The sequence below is a fragment of the Phaenicophaeus curvirostris genome, chromosome Z, assembly GCF_032191515.1.
Source record: "Phaenicophaeus curvirostris isolate KB17595 chromosome Z, BPBGC_Pcur_1.0, whole genome shotgun sequence".
NCBI lineage: Eukaryota > Metazoa > Chordata > Aves > Cuculiformes > Cuculidae > Phaenicophaeus > Phaenicophaeus curvirostris.
This window is the reverse complement of record NC_091431.1, coordinates 35,378,390-35,387,651: the sequence shown is the minus strand read 5'-3', so window position 1 is coordinate 35,387,651 and position 9,262 is coordinate 35,378,390. Positions and strand designations below refer to the sequence as shown.

At 41.8% G+C, this 9,262-nt stretch overlaps 1 long non-coding RNA gene across 2 annotated transcripts; it reads right to left on the bottom strand.

Moving 5' to 3' along the window:
• Nucleotides 1–970: 970 nt before the first annotated feature.
• LOC138733326 (uncharacterized) lies at nt 971–8,838 on the bottom strand. Of its 2 annotated transcripts, none has more exons than XR_011339403.1 (3): nt 8,663–8,838; nt 3,518–3,615; nt 971–2,937 (listed from the first exon to the last, which is right to left on the bottom strand). It is a non-coding gene; the product is annotated as an uncharacterized lncRNA (long non-coding RNA). The 2 variants fall into 2 exon arrangements; XR_011339404.1 differs by lacking the exon at nt 8,663–8,838 and adding an exon at nt 5,835–6,276.
• Between the last annotated feature and the right edge of the window lie 424 nt (nt 8,839–9,262).

The window sequence follows — 9,262 nt, the reverse complement described above, 5'->3', positions numbered from 1 at the left end:
ATCCTGCACTTGGGGCACAACAACCCTATGCAGTGCTACAGACTAGGAGAAGTCTGTCTAGAAAGCTGCCTGGAGGAGAAAGATGTGGGAGTGTTGGTTGACAACCGACTGAATATGAGCCAGCAGTGTGCTCAGGTGGCCAAGGCTAATGGCATCTTGGCTTGTATCAGAAACGGCGTGACCAGCAGGTCCAGGGAGGTTTTTCTCCCTCTGTACTTGGCACTGGTGAGACCGCTCCTTGAATACTGTGTTCAGTTCTTGGCCCCTCACCACAAGAAGGATGTTGGGGCTCTGGAGCGAGTCCAGAGAAGAGCAACAAAGCTGGTGAAGGGGCTGGAGAACAGGCCTTATGAGGAACGGCTGAGAGAGCTGGGGTTGTTTAGCCTGGAGAAGAGGAGGCTGAGGGGAGACCTCATTGCTCTCTATAACTATCTAAAAGGAGGTTGTGGAGAGGAGGGTGCTGGCCTCTTCTCCCAAGTGACAGGGGACAGGACGAGAGGGAATGGCCTCAAGCTCTGCCAGGAGAGATTTAGGCTGGACATTAGGAAAAGAATTTTCACATAAAGGGTCACTGGGCACTGGAACAGGCTGCCCAGGGAGGTTCTTGAGTCACCTTCCCCGGAGGTGTTTAAGGCACGGGTGGACGAGGTGCTGAGGGGCATGGTTTAGTATTTGATAGCAGTGGTTGGACTCGATGATCCAGTGGGTCTTTTCCAATCTGGTGATTCTATGATTCTAAGATATTGAGGGATCTCCTGCCTCAAACTGACTTTCACAGAAATCTAAGATTACCACCACTTTCAGCTGGACCATAAGGTTTTAAATCAGGAGAGCTAATCTCAGCAAGTTTAAGAAAGGTACCTAAACCATATACCTAACAACCTGGTAGAAGGCCAGCAAGGCATTTAGGCATGCGCTTAATTTTAACCTAGTGGCTATCTCCACTGAATTAATAGCACAACACATGGGCTTGAAGGTGAGCAAATGCTTAAAGCATTTTATTGACTCTGTTACAGCTATTAGATCAGAGCTTTTTGGGGCTACTTCTCAGACATTGCCAGATTTGTAGGTAGTATGACACAAGAACAATTGGTGGCGTCCAGGAAACTTCTGCAATTCTATAAAAGCCAGGGGGCACAAGAATTGCATGTTTTGCAGGGGTTCCTGGATTTACATGTAGCAACCTTGGAGCATTTTCCTGAAACAAATTTACAAATTCCACAGCCCTGTACAAATATTAATGACAGCAAGACTTAACACACTTCCTTAGCAAAACTGAAAATAAATTGTCTGAATTCAGGTAGTTAGTGGCAGAGGTGGTAACACAATTCTAATATCCATTTATTTGCTCCATACTTTGATTTGATACCTGATTCAAAGATCTAGACACTCTGTTTGATAAATCAGACTTTGTGCTGAGATTATTACATCTAAGCTAATAAGTTCTAGGTGCAGGAGTTGTAAAACTATTTTTGTTCTTTTTAGGCCTTTAGTTGCCAGGAAAGGGAGTAGGTGATGCAGTCCCTTTTCTTTCAGAAACAAACTCAGTATGAATTCATAGCTAAGGAATTCCCTGAAGTGAAAGAATGGGTTAGAAACGATATGTGAGCACAAAGCCCTCCCTCCTGGATTCAGAGATCATGCACATCTCATTTAAGGAGAGTAGGGAGAGTCTCTCTTCATTCAAGTATGACCCTAGTTCTTGTTTGTTACCAGAACTGCGCATCCATACTCATCTCTGTATACTTAAGATACTGTTATTCCTGCATCATCGTAAGTAATTACACCCTGCTCAGTACACAAGTTATGAGCTTCAGTACTTTATAATATGAAAAGAAAGCTGTCTAAACATTAGAATCTAAAGCACTTCTTTACAAATTAATTAGCATGACAGAACTTGACCTCTCACCTAGACTGTGGTCTGTAATTTGAGGTTTAACATTAGCAGCCCCTATAAAACTGGTGCAATAGATATGTGAATGCTGCCCGCTAATTTAGAATAATAATCTTCCTACAACTGTGTTCATTGTTGTTCTTAAACTGTGGGGATAAAGACATATATTAATTCAATTAAAGAATCTAGTATTTATCTCTCCCTTGCTATGTCATATTAGGAATTTACAGAGCATTATTCATAATATCTGTTTCGTGAAGTTAACAGTATAATGTTGGCATAGAAAACAGGTACAGCACATTTTAACAAAAATATCCATGAAATTTGGTAGATAGAAAGCATTTATAAACTGCTAGGTTACTGTATTAGAAGTCTCAAAGCTTTCTCCACTTAAGGATAATTCATTGTCTGTATTACTGCATATGCCTTAACAACATAAAGAGTATTTCCCACAGATTGGTTAGTAAGATGCAGCACAGAGAAAGGGCCAATGAATCTGTTTGTTACAGTCTACCTAGGGAAGCTATGACTACAATACTCCAGTGCTGAAATTAGTGAAAAGACACCAGCACAACACAATGCAAGGAAAATGCAAGCTGATACAGCACAAAAGATTCTTTGTTTAAGAGGAGAAGAAACTTCCAGCAACTATCTGTACAAATATACACAATAGAAAAGAATGTAATTAAATAACAAAAGAAACCCAAACGAAAAGAGAATCATTATAAACCAGGACAAGGACACTTTGTTTTTAAGTGCACACAATGAATTTTAAAGATCTTTCTTCAGAAGAAGCAATAAACTATTATGGAGGAGTGACGCATTTGATGGATGAGTGAGTTCTGAAAGACCACATTATCAATTACTTTTCCATGTTTGGCTCGGGTCCAGTAATTTTTATTTGAACAGGCCACATGCTAGCATGGTTTTGATTGCAGGAAGTAAATGCCTGTTGTTAAAGGGGGTACTATTCATTCACTACCTTCAGCTTTACTCTTCCTTTGTCTCATAGGAACTCTGTTATGGCAGGCATCATTTCAGTTCTTAAAAGAAAAAAAATGGAGGAAAAAAGCTTAAGTAAACTGCTCGTTTTGTTTTCAATCAATTCAATCCAATATACATTCCAGGTTGTTCAGAAAACTGATTTGATTGTCCCTCAAGTTTGCTTCCCAATCAATCCCTGTGGTTTGTATCCCTTCTCTCTGTTATACCACTATTCATGCAAACCACTGGCATTAAACCCGATCTTGAACTACAAGCAATTAGGCAGTAAACCCTCATTTACTGTTTCCTTAAGTAAACTTCACAGAGGTTTGCGAGATTGCCTCATCAAAAGGATTCATTATCAGAAACAAAATGTCACTGTTTACCTTTGAGACAGGTGTGGGTTAAAAGACTGGCTGATACATAGAGTACTTGGAGTGAGGCTCACTGCATATATACTCAGTTACTCAGACAGAAACAGTCCTTCAAATGACAATAATTTCTGCTTTACTTTCTTTAACTATGGGTCCTTTGCCAGCACCCAGAGAAAAGAATTGTATTGTTTGCATTTGGTTTTCATGGAGAACAGACTGTGACCCCTACTATAAATCATGCCTAGAACACAGGACAAAGCCTTACCACTTTCAGAATCCGTTTTTCTCCACTCCAGAAGACTGATGGCAGTTCTCCATCCCACAGAAGACACTGTGGACTCCCCACTGAGGTTGTCTCTAGTACTAGGGACAGGAAAGAGAAATGTGTCAAGGAAAAGAAAGGCAAGACTGCAACACAGGGTAAGGTAGCAAGAACTCTCAGCTCTCCAGACCAGGTGAACAGGAATAACAGAACTGTTACCTCACATGCTGCTTTGACATAATTTGATGGCCTGGCAATATTTTTCACATCACCCCAAAACAGGCATATAATCCACAGAAGTCTAATACTGACCATTTAACAAAGAAAGGATTACTGACTCCATGGATATGTCCATGTCCATACATAGGGTTACCATATGTTAATTTATTAAACACAGAGATTGAAGCAGAATGCATTCAGTAGTTCTTAAAATCCATTTACTGTTAAAAAATCTCAACGCTGAAATACACTAAAAGTTCAAAACTGCCCGGACTCCTGTAAGATGGCAGGAAGTTTACATCACAATTAATAAATTTATGTGAAACACAACATCTCTATTATTCCTATTCTGAATAATGACCAGAAAGGAATTAGTTCTCCTATTCCTTAGGAAGGCAAAGTGTATTTAGAGAAAAACCCTAGCTGTTCATCAGCTGAAAACACACTGCCACCGAATTAGAGTTTTCCATTGTTCCAGAATAAACATATATACAGCAGCTATATGTTGAAATCAGATTCTGCTAAACACATTAATCTTTTTACATAGTAATTCCATAGCTACTACTAATAATTATTACTCTAGAATGTTGATTTTAAGGAAGGTGTAAAGAAAAAAATAACCCTGTTTCACAATATGCAGTATCTAAACTTCCAATTCCCTCTGCTTGCTGAGTCTGCGGTACAATGACAGCATGCAAGTCAACTTCAATATATAATTGAAGATTAAAAAAGAAATGATGTCTCTACCCTTTTGGAAAAACCAGGGAATTTGCAGTTTACGATATGAAAAAGAGAAGTTCAAAATCTTATTTACACTCTGAAAATAAGTCTGAATTATTTTTTAATTTTTTGCCCTAGATAACATTTTTGTGCTGCTCAGTGTACTCACTTTTGCCAAAGAACAAGCACGTCAATAAGGTCAATATAAAGAACATTACACAAGAGATCTATTGCATTAATTATAATTTATTTTTCTTTCTTTCTTTTGGCTTCTTGCCCTTCAGTACAGCTTTCCTCATCCTACTTAATGCACCCTAAACCTGTAAAATTAAATTGGTCTATATAGTTTTCCTGCATGACAAAACATAAACCAACAACATTAATTTTGCAGCAGTGATACCTTCTTTATCAAAATCATGTGAGAAAAATCCCCTTCTTCCCACTTAATATTTACTTTTGAAAACTAACATTCTGAAAAATGTTGACTAGTGACCTAGAAATTTTGAGTCAAAAACTTAACTTACAGAATTGGATTTATTCAGTAATTAATATGTGCCAGAGGCTATTTAACGATTTTCGTTAATGGTGTTGCAAGGGCTGGGATAATTTTATCTGCCTTCTGAGGCATGGGCTGGCCCTTGGGTATCAAGAAGATGTGTTACATCCATTCTCCTTATATTCTAATATTGCTAGCAGTCTCCTAATGTTGCAGGAAGCACTGAAACCTGGTTAGAGGAATTGAAAGGATGGGTAAAATTGCTATCTGTGTCACTGCAATAAGTTTACGTGTAATGAATCAAGCAGAAATAAACAATGTATGACCGTGTATTCAAAACACTAGCACCTATAAAACAACTAAATAACTGGCAATGTTAAAGGGTGCGAGGACTTCACTGAGAAATAGTTTGGAACATGAAATACACTTGTTTTGTGAGAGCAAGAGCGCTACCTATAAGTTGACATATAAATCACTGTTATTATACGTAGTATCAAAAATTCTCTCAATGTGCTTACCAGCTACATCATATCCTTAAAGTCACTAATAAATAATTTAGAAAGTTGTAGGTAAGGAATGTTTTAAAAATGTACCAAGACAAGTGTCACTTGATAGTGCTTGTAAAACACAAGAACATAAACCGTGTGTTACATTCCTCTATCGGTAAAAGTTGGTAGAGAGAATTTGGTGCAAATTCAAATGAAAACCTAAACGAGTTTATCTTTCTGGAAGATAAGAATGAGCACTCATTACACAGTGCACTTACATATGTGTGTAGCGATACAAGATATACTTTGAGGCATTTTAAACCAACTGATTTATCAGTTTAACACCTTTATTTTTATGAGTGTTTATGTAAATACACAGCTGACAAACCATGGTGACCTGGTAATTTGGTCCCAAAATAAACCATAAGTCATGGTGATAGGCACAACTCTCTTGATCTTCAGCTGCAGTCATTCCAGACAGGAAATCTGTGGAGTTACATACAAAATGGCCTTACAATTGGGCCCTTTCTTAAAGGTCCTCTGGCACTGATAAATCTCAATATTAAGTTTATGACTCGATTATAAAAAAATGACCTAAGTCTGAAAGCGGGTTAGAAAATCTTAGCTGGAGAAGAGTTCCTTTCTCATCTATCCTGTAGAATACACACATAAGAACGCACTGTTCTGTTAACTTCAGACCTTCGACTTTCAATGTAAACAAAAGCAGACGAGTTCTGAATTAACAGGATTGAAATAACCAGTTCCTTTTCTTGATAATGGAAGAAAAAGAATGGATGAGATGATTTCCAGCCCCTGGGTCTTCTGTGATATTTCATAAGGGCTTTGTGATATTTCATAAGGGCTTTTTACACCAGTCAAAACCCAGCATACTTATTTTAGATATAAAATCACCTAAGTATTTCTTGCAGGTGATTCACTTAAGAGAAATCTTTAGCATGATGTGTAAAACATTTAAAAGCTACATTTTCCACTTGCTAGATAATATTACAGGTTATATAACCTACCATAAGACTTTTTCATAAAAGAAATAAAAAAAAAGGAACTTTAAATACAAAGCAGACTATAGTTTAAGACCAATCAAGTCTCTGTCAGAAGTGACAAAAGACAGGAAAATAGAATGACAGTGACATTCTGATCTTACTTCACATCATCTGGAAGTGGCAGGTTTTAGTGCAGTTTCTCATAAACTTACGGGTTCCATGGATGTTGACAGAATGCTGCAAAACTGCACAAAAATACACAGTCAGTATTTAAATAAAGTTTATATATACCCATCTTGCTAAAGCCTGGCAAACCAAACTGACCTAACTACAGAAATTCACTGAAGACTAATGAGCAAGCAAGAGTGAACAGTGCAGAAGCTTCAACAAACGTTGCTGTTGAATTGCCCTCCAAAAATGAAGAGGGACTGCTTTGACCAAAAAAGCTGTACACATTTGCTTTCTAAGGTGTTGAATATCTTTCTGCATGGACGTCTGTACTTCATGCAAAACGCATGCAGGGTGACAAGTAACAGCAAATCCTGCTGTTATTTTCAGAATTCAATTTCTTCAGATACAGTGTTTATTTCGTAACTGTACTTGCCCTTCTCCAGGTTGCGGATTTAATGGTGAAATCCTCTGAGCTCATCCATCACATTTCCAGAAATGCCTGCAGCTCTGCGGAGTGGGTTGTTCTGTTCTTGCACACCTTTCAAGCACTCAGGTGACAGGCATTTAAGCATTTGCAAATTTGGCAGCTATACTTCTGAATATCAAGACTTGATCCTGGAACATGGTGGATGTCCTCTATTTCAGAGGATTTGGAAGTGTTCTGCTTCCTAGGGAGGGGTACACTTGATCAATCTTTTAAAAGCTTTCTTGGTGCTGGAATATTTACAGACAGTGGAAGCAGTGTTGTTGTAATTAGGCAAGTGTTTTATCTCCAAATCGTTGAGCAATATTTAGAGGTCTAGATCCCATTGGAACACTGATAGTGAATTTGGTTAAAATGAGCATGCCAGCAGAAAGAAAACATGCAAGTAGGCCGAAGGCTAAGTATTGCAGTATGTAATATGTAGACATTTTTGGTGGCACAAAACCAAAAGGTGAGAAGGACATGTTGTGGTCCATTTTCCAGTGGATCACTTACCATTTTAGGCAAAAAGGTTCTTCAAAAGGGTTCTTAATGAGTTGCCATCGCAATGTTAGTGGTTAGAGGAAGTAGATTTTGGTTACAGACTCTGTTTCAGAAAAATGAGTAACTTTTATAGGTGCCTCCTGCAGCTCTGAGCCCTAGGCAGTGGTGGAAGATGGATGTCATTACCACTGACCACTGCTGCTCTGCTTCAGAGTTCTGAGCTCCTTACTACTGGACCAACCCTTGGAGCTCCCCTGAGCAAGGCAAAACCTGGATGGCATGCCCCATCAAGGGTTGAAGATGTTTGGCAGCTGCAAGCCTTAGCCAGACCTCCGTCGACAAAAAAGAGAATTTACGACCAAAAATCCCAGTGTATATAATTTAGCTACAAGCAACAGGGCACTAATTGCCAAATGCAAGTCTTGACAATACAGATTTGGGATACAGACGTGACAAATGATGCAACTAAACCACACCTATTTTACATGTGGCTTTAAACTGCAGCTCATCAGGAATATAAACTGCTTGAAGACAAATCTCAGCATGACAGACACAGAGAGAAAAAAACGCCTGAGCCTATCCCCTCATGTGCGCATCACCGCATGGCATTGCCTGTAATGGAGCTTGGCAGAAAAATGGTTCTGAGGTCTTTTTAGGACACAGCACCACTAGATGCAGAACTGCTTTTTTGGGGGAAAATCAGGCGTTCATGTTGCTGCTTGCCAGCACTGCAGCAGGCCTGGGAAGACATTGCCTGGAGCCTACTTTGCTCCCCAGCCCGCAGAAGCTGCGGCAGCCGCAGCCAAGCCACGGACACCTTTTCCCTTGTCCCTTCGCGCTCCACATCTCGTTCCCAGGGGCTCGGGACTCTGCCGCCCATCTGACATCGGCAGAAAAATGCCCCGTCCAATATCGCCGTCCCTTCGCCATCGAAAGGTAAAGTTTTAAAGCCCTACTCTTACGAGGAGAAAACACCTTCTTGCTGGAACCGCTTCCCAGAGTAAAGATCCTGTCCGTGAAGCACAGCGCGCGGGAGGGAAGCATCAAAGCACGCCGCGTTCAGCACCGTAACGCGTAGCCGCTCACCTCGCCCAGCCCGGGCTGCGGGGCCCAGCGGCGACAGAAGCGACGAGCGCTGCCCCGGCGGCCCCGGAGAGACGCCAGCCCCGCGCAGGTGGTCCCGGGGGATCTTTCATCCCGCAGGGGCGGCGGTGCGGGGGCGGCGCCTCTCCTTCCGGGAGCGCCGCGCTTGTCTCTTTAAGGAGCCGCCGGTCCCTGATTAGCGCGCGCCCCCGGCGGCGCGGGCTGCCGGCTGTGGCCGCGGGCGAGGCGGGAGGAGGGGGCGGGCACCCCCACCGCTGCCGTGCCAACGCCTAGCGCGGGAGGCGGCGGGAGCAGCTGCGACGACCGCCGACACCGTCCCACGTTACTTTGATTGACGGCTGAACAAATGTTTCCCCTGTTCGAACGCCGGCGCAGCAGAACGGCGGCGATCTCCAGGCTCCGCCTCAGGCGGCGGGAAACGGGCCGCGGAGGGGCGGGGGCGTCGTTCGATTGGATGCGGGGCCGCGGCGGCGTCACACCCCCACGTGGGGGCAGAAAGAGGGGCGGCCTCTGCCCCCTCCACCCCGTTCCTGGGGCCCGCGTGCCCATTTGTCAGCGGCGAAATGATGGGCATTAATACAG